This window comes from Dendrobates tinctorius, unplaced genomic scaffold, assembly GCF_039654945.1.
Source record: "Dendrobates tinctorius isolate UK_male_01 unplaced genomic scaffold, ASM3965494v1 ptg000293l, whole genome shotgun sequence".
Classification (NCBI taxonomy): Eukaryota; Metazoa; Chordata; class Amphibia; order Anura; family Dendrobatidae; genus Dendrobates; species Dendrobates tinctorius.
Window position 1 is genome coordinate 13920710 of NW_027361960.1, and position 15790 is coordinate 13936499.

The following is a 15790-nucleotide window of genomic DNA, read 5'->3' on the forward strand; positions in this document are numbered from 1 at the left end:
TCAGCGGGATCCATTAAAACGTTCCAGAGTTATAACCTCATAAAGGGACAGTGGTCAGAATTGTAAAAATTGGCCTGGTCATTAAGCTGCAAACTGGCTCTGTCGCTAAGGGGTTAAAAATCTACACCACTATACCAAAAAAGCTGCAGGAGTAAAGGTCCACCCATCCCCAAGTCATGTCCTCCTCCGCCTATGGCTCCAGTGGTTTCTTTACTGTGATTGGTTTGCCTTACAGCATCATAGTGGATAATTCCTGCCAGAACAATCTTGCGCACATTATAGCCTCAAACAGCATAGTGATAGTGTAGTGTGAGCGTATGGAGAGTGAAAGCGGTGTATAGTGTTTGTGATTACAAAAAGCTCTTTTACGAGCTACTGAGAGTGAAGATTAGTTCTCTGTTAGGTGGAGATAGCATAGGGAGAGATTCAATAAGACGGAGGGGGAAAGGCAGGCACATGGATGTTATTATTGCAAGTACATGCTGCAGATCTCTGCTAGTTTGCATTGTGTTGTATAGAGTAGGACCAGACTGTGGGATTAGGGAGAGAGGTAGTCATATCCCGTACCATAATATACAAAAAAGTCAAATAATATTACTCAGTACCAGCATATACTAAACCATTTTTTTACAGCTAAATAATATTCCTCAGTGCCAACATAAGCTAAAGATCGTTTTTAAAAGCTAATTGCTAAATATTATTCCTTATTGCTGAAATAGCTAATATTTATCTAGCAGTTGTGCGACTTGTGCAAAAACTGCTAATGTACGCAAACGTCACTATTTACCAGTAATTTCCCTGAGTCTGCTGTTGGCGTGTGCCATAAAGGCGGTATAAGAAAAATTTCTTTTGGTTAAATAAATAGCATATATTTATCTAACAGTTGTGTGACTTATGCAACGCCTGCACAGATATGCAAAACATCACTATTTACCAGTGACAATAATTTTCCTTCCTCTGCTATTGGCTTGTGTCATAAAGGCAATTTTTTAAAAATTACCATTTTCTATTGGTTAAATAAATAACGCATATTAATCTAGCAGTTGTGTGACTGATGCAAAGCTTGCAGAGAAATGCAATTGTCACTATTTACCAGCAATTTAACTTAGTCTGCTGTTGGTGTGTGCCATAAAGGCGATATCAAAAATTCTATTGGTTAAATAAATAGCGTATATTTATCTAGCAGTTGTGCGACTTGCACAGACTGCAGAGATTCGCAACTGTCACTATTTACCAGTGACAATTATTTTCCTTACTCTGTTGTTGGCGTGTGTCATAAAAGAGAAATTAAAAAAATTATATTGATTAAATAAATAGCATATATTCATCTAGCAGTTGTGCGACTTGCGCAAAACCTGCACAATTAGGCAAACGTCACTATTTACCAGTAATTTACCGGAGTCTGCTTTTGGCTTGCTTCATTAAGGCAATATAAAAAAAATACTCTGTTATTGGTTATATAAATAGCGTGTCTTTACCTAGCAGTTGTGCGACTGGCGCAAAATCTGCTGAAATACGCAAACGTGACTATTTACCTGGAATTTTCCTGAGTCTGCTGTTGCGGTGTGTAATATAGCTGATATCTGAAAAAATAATAGCCACACATTGCTAGATACAGGGAATTTATACATAACACCTCTGTGAGGGTGCTTATGAAAAATAAAGCCAGGATTTTTTTCCCCATAATGCATTCAATATAGGAAAGGGTGACGTTAAAGAATGGAGATGTGGATGTGGTGGTACCCACCAAGGCCATTTGACAGATCAGAAGGTGACTGCATCTTGTTATAGCTTCCTGTCAAACTTGGTCAGCGTGCTACACCACTGTCAATCCCAGACAAGTGCAAGGATGTTGTGGGTTGGATGGCAGACAAAGGCTCCAGTGGGTTGACAAGCAGAAACAAGTCTTCCACACAGTCCAGTCTCAGTGGCCAAGAGCCTGGGCCTCAGAATCCTCAACCTGATCCTCCTTCCTCCCCCTATCAATTGTCTCAGGAGACATATGACCCCAACACTGGCCACTCTGAGGAACTGTTTATGTCACCTTGTAATTATTATTTCAGGCCTCTCAAGGTGCACCATTAAAGAGCATCATAAGGAGGTGGAGTGCAGTGATGCCCAAACATTTAAGCACCCACTGCCAGGATAAAGCCACATTGGGGAAAGCCAATGAATTCCTGAAGAGGTGGAGGATAATCTTGACGTACAGTTGCCATCAGGTCAGCCTAAAATCACAACTCAGAAGGAGGATCAGATTGATGAATTGATAAACAACGTGGTCGATGATGAGGCCACTGATCCAGCCTGGCACGGTGGCATGCCTAGCGAGCACAGCAGTGCAGAGAGGGATCGATCCATAGCACGAAAACAGGCAAGAAGAGGTAGTGGTTTGACCAGAGGGAGAAATCAGTCAACTGTTCCACAGAGCCCCCTACTCGGCTAGATAACAGACCAAGGGTGCGTTGCTCACTGTGTGACAGTATTTTTCTGAAAGTCCTTCAGACAAAACAACTGTCATTTGCAGCATCTGCCATACCAAGTTGAGAAGAGGCAAAAAAACTGCCAACCTGAGCACCACCAGCATGCAGAAGCACATGGCAGCCAACCACCTTCCAGTAGGTGGGCAGAACGCCTAGGTACAAAATCTGTGTCTGAGGGTGAAACCACTGCTCTTTCCCTTGTGTTATGGCCTTCCCAATATGCTGTCCAGGAAGCAGGCACTGATGCCTCCTGCCTACAACCTGTGATTGCACAGACACAACAGTCAGTAACCACATCCGGTTCATTGTCCCAGCACAGAGTTCAGTTGTCACTGCCACAGAAGTTTCACAGGAAGAAGAAATATCCACCTACCCATAGGCCAAAACGCTAAACAGCCACTTTTCCAGATTGCTAGCCCTGGAAATGTTGCCTTTCGGGTTGTGGGAACTGAGTCTTTCTGCGACCTCCTGATGGTGGCAGCCCCAAGCTATTAGATTCCCATGCGCCACTATTTTTCCCGATGTGCCGTCCCCGTGTTACAAAATCAGGTGTCACAGGAAAGGTCTATCTAGCCACAGACACATGGACAAGTTCTTATGGACAGGGACACAACATTTCCCTGACGGCACACTGGGTGAACCTGGTGGAGTCTGGACAGAGTCAGGGGCTGGGAAATCACACATTGTACCCACACCAAGAACAGCGGGCCCAACTTTCATCAGGCTTTCAGTCTCCTCGTATTCCAGTTCCTGTTTCTCCTCCTCTTCCTCATCTGAAGTACCCTCCCCATCACACCCCAGCTGAGAGCTCTGCAGCATTGCCTTAGCGAAGCAGCAGCACACTTTGCTTAAGCTCATCTATTTAGGTTATAAAGCTCACAATGCAGCAGAGCTGTTAAAAAGGATAAAATACCAGACCCATCAGTGGCTCTGCCTGCTGAACCTCCAACCAGATCTGGTTGTGTACAATAATGTGTGCAACTTGGTGGTTGCTTAAAAGCTCAGCAAGCTGGTACACGTTCCATACATGGTCCATGTGCTGAACTTGGTTGTACAACAGTTTTTAAAAACATACCCTGACTTGCTGGACCTACATGCCAAGGTACGCCATGTCAGCACCCATTTCTCAAAGTCATCTCACTCTTTCGCCGGTCTGTCTGCACTGCAGCACCACTTTAATTTGCCTCATCACCAACTGATTTGTGACCTGCCCACACTCTTGAATTCAACCATTCATATGTTGGCAAGGCGTAGTGAGCAGCAGAGGGCAGTGGCTGAATTCCAGCTTCCCAATGCCTGTCAGAGTAACACTCAGCCCCCACACGTAACTGTCGAGTGGGTGTGGATGCTGACATATGTGAGGTTCTTCAAAAATTTGAGCACTGCACCAAGATGATGAGCGCTGATGATGCTATTATCAGCATAACTATCCCGCTGCTCTGTCTATTAAAATGTTTGTTGCAGAATCTGAAAGAGGAAGCTTTTAATGCTGAGCAGGGGGCTATGGAGCAAGATTTTTCAGTGTCTGATACCACACAAACCAGCATCACGTAATATCCTCAGGCCAAATTGGGTGATGAGAAGGAACAGGAGGAGGATAAGGAGGAACAGGAGTTTTTGGTCTGCACTACAGAGGGGACTCCCAATCCAAGCTTCATGCCTGTCTAGCATGGCTGGCCTGAAAAGGAGGAGGAGGCAATCCATCGTGAGTAGAAGAGGATGGTTAGTGTTCGTTTTGGTAGGGACACAGAACGGTTGACTCTTCGTAGTTTGCCACACATGGCACAGTTCATGTTCAGATGCCTTTCCCAAGATCCTCACATGAAAGACATTTTGTCCACCATGAAATACTGGCTGTGCACCTTTCTTGACCCACAGGTACAAGGAGAAATTTCCTTCTCTCATGTCAGAGGCAGACGTGCCATTTTCAGTGCATGCATGCCAGAGGACTGTTGTTGAAGAGTTGCTGAAAAGATTACCCTCAGACAACACTAATGGCAGAGGAGCCATCTATTTTCACACACAAGGATTACAGTGGGTCGACACACACACCAGTTGTAATAGGGAGGAAAAATGTCCACCAACTGAGCCATTTTCATGAAACTGACACATCAGCAAAAGCCATTTGTGGTTGTAACTGTGACAAGGAGAGAGAAGTTGACCAAGATGGTGAAGGACTACTTAAGTGACCATACCAGCGTCCTTCCTGATTGTTCAGTGTCCTTTAACTACTGGTTGCCCAAGCAGCACTTTTGGCCCGACCACACCTTGCACACCTTGGTGGTACTACCATGCCCTGCCGCAAGTATGTAGTCTGAGCTTTTTTTTTTAGTTCGGCCTGTGCAATCATAATGGATAGGCGCATACGTCTGTCAACGGAAAATGCTGACAGGCTGACTCTTCTAAAATTGAACAAGGGCTGGATTTCCTCAGCCCTACTGATGACTACCCAACGTAATGCAGCCCAGCCCAAATATTCTTTTTTTGGAAGTTGTCTTAACGTCCATCCCTTACCATCCAAACCCATTTTGTTCTGGAAATCATGTCCTACTCCTGCTTCTACTACAAGTACTTAATGGTCATATATGTATATCCCACGTGGGTAATTATTTTAAATTTGTAAACCTTTGTACTGTACATTGTGCAGTAGCGAAATTTGTACTCCCTATTAAAGTAACTTCAAAATGTACAGTGAGGTCCCCATCACAGTCTCTTTCGGTATGTATGATTACGTAGGTAATTTTTGGAAACCTTTGTACATTGTGCAATTATGAAATTTCTACTGTCATTCTCTATATATTCTATTTATATATTTTTTTTATTGTGTTGCCCTTCTCACGGTCTCTTTAAGCATGCATCTCGGAGCCTGATGTTGATTTTTGGGTCTGCACTTGAACATTGTGAAACATCAATTCATTAATATGCTCCACTCACTTTTTCAGGTTTCAGCCTTACACAGAATAATAATATGAGTAATGTAATGAAACATGCTCAATATATATGTTGCTAGTTTGAAAATCTTTCCCATACATTCTTAAAAAAAGGGAAATTAGACATAATACCTCTGTTAGTGTGGTGCCCCCAGGAGTATGGTTGCCACAATGGCATTGCCTTCCTCCTGGGAGGGTGATGTCATGCTTGGAAGTAGTGAAGGGTCTCTCTCGCAGTTAACCTATGCATGCAACACAGTTCCACTCCAGGCCAGCAGGAACCGGAATTGAAGGGAGGAGTGCTCTCTGAGGGCTAACAGGAAGGAGTGGTCAGTTAGTGTGAGGAGGTCCACATGTGCAGACGTGTGGAGAGAAGCTGGAGGTTGAGCTGAGGAAAGAGAGCTGCCTTACAGCGAGAGAGCATGAACTGGAGCCTGGTCTCCACGGTTGTACAGATACTAACGGTCCTGCAACAGACACCAGAGGGGTAGGAGGCTGTAAATGCCCTACCCTGTTGTGAGTTCATTTTCTGGTCTACCAGTTGTGAGTTCTCCTTCCAGGCTCCCTCTGGTGGTAACAGGAGGTAGTGAGGCTGATTTAATCAGTAGAGATCTGCCACCTGATAATGAGGATGACGATTGTACCTCAGGAATCTCAGATTGGATTTAAGACAGCCGACGCCCTACTGTGGTGCTGGTGATTCCTTCTGCTTGTCAGGTCTTGGTTCTCAGCTCTGTTCCAGTCAGCTCCAGCTAAGTTTCTCTGCTAATTTTCACACTTGATTTTGTTGGTCTATTCAGTTTTTTGTGTGGTCAGCCAGCCCCGGCTGGGGCTGTGCTGAATTTCCACTCTTATTTATCTGTATTTGCCAATTTGCTTTTTGTCCCTTATTAGATTGGCCTCTTTTTGCTCTGTCTCAGAATATTTCAGAGTGCTGATATAGTGGGAGAAATCTAGTGACTTCAGGGTTAATTTTCTTATCAGAAGTGTTGAACATTATTTTGTAGGGTTTTGGGCAGATTGCAGACAGTGTCTTTCCTTTCCTCTCCTTTCTAGTTAGTTTGGGCCCCATTGTTTGCTCAGCCTATTTTCCTGCCTGTGTTTGTGTTTTCATCTTGTTTCATCGTCAATACATGTGTGGGGGCTGTCTATTCCTTTGGGGTCTGCTCTGGGGCAGTTAGTTTCCCCTTTTCTTGCTTTAGGCTTATTTAGTCCTCCGTCCATGACGAGGCGTCTAGGTTCATCGTAGGTATGCTCCACGGCTGCTGCTAGCTGTGTGGCTAGGATGAGGGATCTGCAATCTGCATAGTTACCAACCTCTCTGGTTTTTCTGGGCTTAGCATGTTTAGGTTTTTTCCTCCTTGGTGACCCATTCATAACAGAATCACCAGCCATACCGCAGATTCTAGGGTACTCAAAAGCAGGAAAAAGTTGTTAAAGAAAAAAAAAGTGTGAGAATTTTTTTATATGTATTTTTTCCTCTTTTTCCCTGGGGCCGTAGGAGGATTTTTTTTTCCCTAAAGGAGATTAAGCAATTGTCTGATCGTGTGGAGCAACTTACTGCTGAAGTTCAGGGAATTTCCACCTACCTCATTCAGTCACATGCTGCTGAACCTAAGATCCCTACTCCTGATGTGTTTTCTGGGGATAGGTCTAAAATTCTGAATTTTAAGAATAATTGTAAATTATTTCTTGCCTTGAAGCCTAACTCATCGGGGACTCAGTGCAGCAGGTTAAAATTGTCATCTCCTTGCTGCGCAGCGATCCCAGGATTGGGCTTTTTCTCTTACACCTTAAAAACCTATTCTGACTAATGTGGATGCATTTTTTCAAGCCTTGGGTTTGTTGTATGATGAACCCAATGCTGTTGATCAAGCTGAGAGAACCCTGTTGGCATTAAACCAGGGTCAGGATTCTGCAGAGTTATACTGTCAAAGATTCCGAAAGTGGGCGGTCCTTACTACATGGAATGATAGTGCTTTGGCAGCTCTCTTTCGGAAGGGTTTATCAGAGACCATAAAAGATGTTATGGTGGGATTTCCTGTTCCCTCTGGTCTGGATGATTCCATGTCAATAGCCATTCATGTTGATCGGCGTTTACGTGAACGTAAAACTACACGAGAGGCGCTGCCACCTTTTGAACAAACGTCTGAACCTATGCAATGTGATGGGGTTTTGTCTAGGGCGCAACGTCAGGAGTTTAGAAGGCGTAATAAGCTGTGTTTTTTCTGTGGAGATGCCTCTCATACTATTTCTGTCTTCCCTAAACGAGAGAAACGTTTTGCACACACATTTGCTGTGGGCAGTGTACAACCTAAGTTCCTTTTGGAAATTACTCTGATCTGCTCCTTATCCACGTTTTCCACTAAGGCTTTTGTGGATTCAGGAGCAGCGTTGAATCTGATGGATTTGGACTTTGCTAAACATTGTGGTTTTTCCATGATGCCTCTGCAGACACCTATTCCTTTGAGGGGTATTGATGCTACTCTTTTGGCAGAGAATAAACCTCAGTTTTGGACCCAGGTGATAAGGCGAGTTACCCCAGACCACCAAGAAAATTGTGAATTTTTGGTGCTGCATAATTTGCATGATACTATTGTTCTGGGTTTTTCCTGGTTGCAGACTCATAATCCAGTTTTGGATTGGAAATCTGAGTCTGTGGTGAGTTGGGGTTGTCAGTGTGTTCTTAGGGACGCTCCTGTTTTCTCCACCTCTCCTCAGTCTCATGATATTCCTGATTCTCTGGCCAATTTTTCTGATGTATTTAGTGAGAGTAAGTCTGCATCTTTGCCTCCTCATAGGAGTTATGACTGTGCAATTAAGTTGATGCCTGGGTGTAAATTTCCCAAGGGTCAGCTTTTCAGCTTATCAGTACCCGAACATGATGCTATCCGATCCTATATTAAGGAGTTGTTGGAGAAGGGTCATATTAGACCATCCTCATCACCTTTAGGTGCTGGGTTTTTTTTTTGTGGCCAAGAAAGATGGTTCATTAAGACCATGTATTGATTATCGCTCCCTTAACAAGATGACGGATAAATATCAGTACCCGTTACCTCTGATGTCTGATTTATTCTCCAGAGTTAAGAGTGCCTGCTGGTTTACTAAGCTTGACCTCAGGGGGGCGTATAATCTTATTCGCATCAAGCACGGGAATGAATGGAAGACGGCGTTTAATACTCCGGAGGGACATTTTGAGTACCTGGTGATGCCTTTTGGGCTCACTAATGCCCCTTCTGTCTTCCAGTCCATTATGAATGATATTTTCCGTGACTTTGTGGATAAGTTTTTGATCATCTATCTGGATGATATTTTGATCTTTTCTAGTGATTGGGATTCTCATGTGGAACACGTCCAGACTGTATTCCGGATTTTGAGGGAGAATTCCCTGTTTGTTAAGGGATCGAAATGCCTCTTTGGTGTACAGAGGATTTCATTTTTGGGATTTATCTTGTCTCCATCGACTATTGAAATGGACCTGGCCAAGGTACAGGCCATTTATGATTGGGTTCAGCCTACTTCTTTGAAGGCCCTCCAGAAGTTTTTGGGTTTTGTTAATTTCTATCGTAAATTTATAGGTAATTTTTCTGGTATTGTCAAACCACTTACTGATCTGACCAAGAAGGGCGCTGATGTGCTGAATTGGTCTCCTGAGGCTGTCTCAGCATTTCAGGAGCTTAAGCGGAGATTTACTTCAGCTCCGGTTTTACGGCAACCTGATGTCTCACTTCCATTTCAGGTGGAGGTAGTTGCTTCTGATATTGGTGCAGGAGCTGTTTTGTCCCAAAAAGACCCTGTGACTTCTAAGATGAATTCCTGTGCCTTCTTTTCTCGAAAGTTCTCCCCATCTGAACGCAACTATGACGTGGGGAATCGGGAATTGTTGGCCATGAAATGGGCATTTGAGGAGTGGAGACATTGGTTGGAGGGAGCTAGACATCAAGTTGTGGTCCTCACCGATCACAAGAATTTGATTTATCTGGAGGCGGCCAAACGCTTGAATCCTAGACAGGCTAGATGGGCCTTGTTTTTCACCCGTTTTAATTTTGTGGTCTCTTTTCTTCCGGGCACTAAGAATGTTAAGGCAGACGCCCTTTCTAGGAGTTTCTTTGACGATTCTCTTAATGTGACCGAGCCTACTACCATCCTAGGTGAGGGGGTAGTTCTTTCTGCCATTTCGCCCGATTTGAAATGCGCCCTGGAGGAATTTCAGGAGGATAAACCTGAGCGTTGCCCTATGGGAAAATTATATGTTCCTGACGAGAGGAGAAAGAGAGTGATGTCTGAAATTCATTGCTCCGCATTGGCTGGTCATCCAGGTATTTTTGGTACCAGAGATTTGGTGAGTCGGTCCTTTTGGTGGCCTGCCTTATCTCGTGATGTCACGAATTTTGTACAGTCCTGTGGGACTTGTTCTCTGTCTAAACCCTGTACTCGTTCTACTGGGTTGCAGATGCCCCTGCCGGTGCCCAAGAGGCCATGGACCCATATCTTAATGGATTATATTTCTGATCTTCCTGTCTCTCAGAGAATGACTGTTATCTGGGTGATTTGTGATAGATTTTCGAAGATGGTCCATCTTGTACCACTCCCAAAGTTGCCATCTTCCTCTGAGTTGGTGCCCTTGTTTTTACAACAGGTGGTTCGGTTACATGGGATTCCTGAGAACATTGTGTCCGACAGAGGAGTTCAGTTTGCTTCCAGATTCTGGAGAGCCTTTTGTTCCAGTCTGGGAATTCAATTATCCTTCTCCTCCGCGTTTCATCCCCAGACCAATGGACAGACTGAGAGAACAAACCAGACCTTGGAGTCTTATTTAAAATGTTTTATATCTGCTGATCAGGATGATTGGGTCTCATTTTTGCCCTTGGCCGAATTCGCGCTGAACAATAGAGCTAGTTCTGCCACTTTGATGTCACCCTTTTTCTGTAATTTTGGGTTTCATCCTCGATTCTCTTCAGGGCAAGTGGAATCTTCGTCCTGCCCAGGTGTGGACACTGTGGTTGAGAGAATGCAGCAGATATGGGACCAAGGATAATTCTTGGGTCTCTGCCTCTGATATTCATGCCAATCAATTGGTTCGTGCTTTTCTCCGGGCCCATCCTGATCGGCCTGGTGGCGTGAATGAGGGTTCGGTGACCCCTCCTCAAGGGGGTGTACTGTTGTGAGTTCATTTTCTGGTCCACCAGTTGTGAGTTCTCCTTCGAGGCTCCCTCTGGTGGTAACAGGAGGTAGTGAGGCTGATTTAATCAGTAGAGATCTGCCACCTGATAATGAGGATGACGACTGGACCTCAGGAATCGAATCTCAGATTGGATTTAAGACAGTCGATGCCCTACTCTGGTGCTGGTGATTCCTTCTGCTTGTCAGGTCTTGGTTCTCAGCTCTTTTCCAGTCAGCTCAAGCTAAGTTTCTCTGCTAATTTTCACACTTTATTTTGTTGGTCTATTCAGTTTTTTGTGTGGTCAGCCAGCCCCGGCTGGGGCTGTGCTGAATTTCCACTCTTATTTTTCTGTATTTGCCAACTTGTTTTTTGTCCCTTATTAGATTGGCCTCTTTTTGCTCTGTCTCAGAATATTTCAGAGTGCTGACATAGTGGGAGAAGTCTAGTGACTTCAGGGTTAATTTTCTTATCAGAAGTGTTGGACATTATGTTGTAGGGTTTCGGGCAGATTGTAGACAGTGTCTTTCCTTTCCTCTCCTTTCTAGTTAGTTTGGGCCCCATCGTTTGCTCAGCCTATTTTCCTGCCTGTGTTTGTGTTTTCATCTTGTTTCACCGTCAATACATGTGTGGGGGCTGTTTATTCCTTTGGGGTCTGCTCTGGGGCAGTTAGTTTTCCCCTTTTCTTGCTTTAGGCTTATTTAGTCCTCCGGCCGTGACGAGGCGTCTAGGTTCATCGTAGGTACGCTCCACGGCTGCTGCTAGTTGTGTGGTTAGGATCAGGGATCTGCAATCTGCATAGTTGCCAACCTCTTTGGTTTTTCTGGGCTTAGCATGTTTAGGTTTTTTCCTCCTCGGTGACCCATTCATAACACTACCCCCATCTAAGACTCGAAGGCACAACAGCACGGAGTGAGTCAAGAGAGGAATAGCGGCTACAGCTGTCTGCCATACAAGGAGTGCTAGTAGAAGAGAATTAGGAGGAACTTCAGTGTAACTCAGTACTAGGAGTACTTCACTCAAATAAGCGCTAAGAAGGAGACTGCACAGCCCATTTGCTGAGAGAGAATCCCTGAGCTGCTTCCAGGCTAGCCTGCTCCGGTGCCATCTGTAATTGGGACCCTGGACTGCATTTATCAAGTAAAGGTACAGAAATTGCACCCCGCTGTGTCTTTGCTTCCTACCCTTCCGACACTGCTACATCCCCATGCCAACCACATCTACACTGCCCTGGGACTACAGCTTCACCTGTGGGGAGCTTTTACATCTTTGCTGCACCATACCATTAGTCCCAGTGAATCTGCATGTAGCGTCGGCTTAACATCTCACTTGCCGAACACCACAGGTGGCGTCATGAACTATTCCATTAACTACATTCCACCATTCAATCTCCCCTAATACTTGGCTGCCCAGGGACACGGACTGGGTCACCACTGCTGTGACACATCCCGCTGACACCGGCCCGGTACCGAGTACCCCACAGCCCTGGGAGGGCGACCCAACTTGGCATCACAGACAGGATTACGGAGCCCGGTATCCCCCGGGTCCTGTGTGCCATAGACTGTGTTTATGTAAAAGACTGTGTGTGAAATTGGCGCCAATTTCCACCATTGCTGCGCTGCTTGGCGCGCGCGGGAAGAAAAAGGGGCAAGCCTTCGTGGGCGGAGCCTGCCGCAGAGCGCGAAGAAGTGAAGTGCAGCGCGGGAAGAGAAGACAGTGCGCGAGAAGGGGAGGAGCTGAGGCCTACAGCCCGGAGCTTCGGGACTGCAAAGCGGCCGCCGGTAAGCTAACTCAACCCCCAGCCCTGGCTAACGTTTACTAGGGGTAAGAGAATGTCTGTGCCAACAGCAATGTAGCAGCGGACGCCGCCGCCAACCCCTCAGCGCCACAAGCAGCGATCCCCATAATGCCGCTGTCTATGCCCTACCTTCCAGGCGTGGCCTGGCTCACATACCCTGAGTGAATTTAAAGAGAGACTGTGCAGTTTGCTTAAAGTATACCCTCTGTCTGAAAGCCAGAAAGTGAACATCCTTATTGGACAGCTAACGGGTGCAGCACAGAGAGAGGTGAATGCCTGGCAGGACACTGACAAAGAGACTGTTAAAAAGATTCTAGCCAAGCTGAGAAGCACCTTTGACACACGACCTGCAGCGGAAATCAAGATGTGATTCTTTGGATGTAAGTAGAGAACGCAGGACAGTATATGGGACTATGCTCTTAATCTGCAGGAGGCGCTGCGGGCAGTTAAGCAAGTTGATCCTGACAGTGTGAAGGAAGAAGATAAACTGTTAAAGGAGCAGTTCATTGAAGGACTCCTATCCAGTACCCACAGCGGACAGTTGCGCATCATAACCCTGCAAAACCCTGATCTGGACTTTGATGATTTTAAGGACAGGGCTATTCGGGTCCTGCAGGAATCATCTGACAGCCGTCCAGTGCCCCCTAGGCGCCCAGCAATCACCTACCATCAGGAAGCAACATCTTTTCCCTCCATCCCTGTGGAGGCTGATGCACAGACTCTGGATAAAGATCCAACTGAGGAGCTGCCTCTTCAGGTCCAGGAGTTGACCAGGGGAATGGCTGCACTTACTAAAACCGTGCAGTCTCTGCAGGTGTCCTCCAAAGAGAAGACCCAGCTTGCTTCCAGTCCAGAAAATGTCCCGTGGCTCCGGAGGAGGAGAACCCCGCCACTCCGAGGAAGGAACAACGACCGCTATGACCAGGACGGACGTCCCATCTGTCGTCGCTGCTACAAGGCAGGTCGTCTTGCAAGATTTTGTCCTTTAAACGAGCAACCCCTGGGGAAGAGGACCAACCCCCGGGAGTAGGACCACAAGGCCCAAGGAACTTGTGAGCCAAGTATGTTGGAGGGAGACCGGTCCATCCTGTGGTGATTGACGGTATCCCCATGAACGCTTTGCTGGACACTGGCTCCCAGGTGACCACTATGCCCTATATCCTCTACAAGCGGTATTGGGCCGATTCTGAACTCACCCGTGGCCCAACTGATGAACTAACAGTAGTTGCCAGTAATGGTCAGTCTTTACCACAAGTGGGCTGTAAAGAAATTACTGTTAAAGTGGGGAGGGTGGAGTTAAAATCTCAAGGTCTGATAGTTGTGGATATTGATCGACATGAATGTAATCCCATGATGACTCTTGGTACAAATGTAATTGAAAATTGTCTTTCCGAGGTTATTGTCTTGCTGCAACAGGTGGCTGAGACTGCTGGTTCCAGTGAACAACAAGTCCTGCAGAAGGAGATCAAGGCCCTGATGCAAAGACAACAGGTAGAACTCTCCGGCGGAGAAATTAGTAGTGTCAGAGTGAGTGATGCTTTCCCCATTGCATTACCCCCCAGATGTGAAATGTTGATTTGGTGTCGGGCAGTCATAGGCCTCAGAGGGAAGGATTACCAGGCATTGGTAGAACCGGTATATTCTGATAGCAGGCCTACTGTCCTGACAGCCAGAGGGGTGGTTGATGTACGTAAAGGGAGAGTACCTGTACGCCTTTTGAATTGTGGGGAGGAGGAGGCCACGAGCTCAACGATCACTGGGTTTTGGCCGTTGCAGCTGAAAAGAGGAAAGCGGAAAACCAGGGGAAGAGTCTTGAGGAGATCATTTGCATATTCCCAGTGCCTTCTGGGATAAGTGAAGAGTCTCCGCGAGCTCAACGATCACTGGGTTTTGGTCGTTGCAGCTGAAAAGAGGAAATCGGAAAACCAGGGGATGAGTCTTGAGGAGATCATTTGCATATTCCCAGTGCCTTCTGGGATAAGTGAAGAGTCTCCGCGAGCTCAACGATCACTGGGTTTTGGCCGTTGCAGCTGAAAAGAGGAAATCGGAAAAACCGCGCGCCGATATTTGACTCATCTTTCATCGTTTTTAAGAAATCTCAAGATGGAAGAGGCCAGGAGCCATTTGGTGAGCTGCATTTCTTGCTACATGTTCACAGATTTACCAGTGGAAAAGCCAAACTTCACATGCCACAAATGCAAGCTTGTGTCCCTGTTGGAGGAAAAGTTGCAAAATCTCGAAGAGAGGTTAGCTACGTTGAAGATCATTAAGGAAGGTGAAGAGTTCTTGGACAGAGCAGAATTATCTCTTCATGTTACAGAAAGAGAAGAAATTCGAAGTGCACCTGAAGAAACAGAGGAATGGAGACATGTGACCCAGAGAAGCAGGAGGATCAGGAGGCAGTCAGCACCCATACTGCTCAGAAACCAGTACCAGGCTCTCACACAGGAAAACGATGAAGAAATACATCAGGATAAGACTTTGCCAACAAACAGCAACCTTGTACGCCTTCAGAGTCCTCCTGGATGGAGAAAGAAAAATGTTGTGAAGAAGAAACGGAGAGTGGTGGTCATGGGGGATTCCCTATTGAGAGGAACAGAGGCCGCTATCTGCACACCGGATATAACTTCAAGAGAAATGTGCTGTCTTCCAGGTGCAAAAATTAAAGATGTGTCTGACAGGATATCAGGACTCTTCAGACCTACAGATGACTACCCATTCCTGCTACTACATGTGGGGACAAATGACACCGCAAGAAACGACCTGGAAACCATCTGCAGAGACTTTGAAGACTTAGGCAAGAAAGTGAAAGAACTGGGAGCACAGGTGGTCTTCTCTTCCATCCTCCCAGTGGATGGCCATGGAACAAGGAGGTGGAATAAGATTCTGCAGGTGAACAACTGGCTACGTCGATGGTGCCGTCAGCAACGATTTGGATTTCTGGATCACGGAGTGAACTACTTATACGATGGACTACTTGCTAGAGATGGGGTGCACCTTACGAAGACAGGAAAACATGTATTTGGAAGTCGCCTTGCTACACTTGTAAAGAGAGCTTTAAACTAGAACAACATGGGAAGGGAAGCAAAAGACCAGAAAAAGCCATACACCTGACAAATGCTATTGAGAACTCTACTATTAGAAGTGGAAAGGAAGAACAAAGACAAAAGAATCAAATTAATAAAAATATTGGAGAAAGAGAAACCAATCACAAACTAAAATGTTTCTATACTAATGCACAAAGCATGGGCAACAAACAAGGAGAATTGGAACTACTAACACAGGAAAAGAAATATGATGTCATTGGAATCACTGAAACTTGGTGGGACAATACACATGATTGGAATACAAGACTAGAAGGATACAACTTATTTGCAAGAAACAGACTTGATAAACGAGGAGGGGGTGTCGAATTGTATGT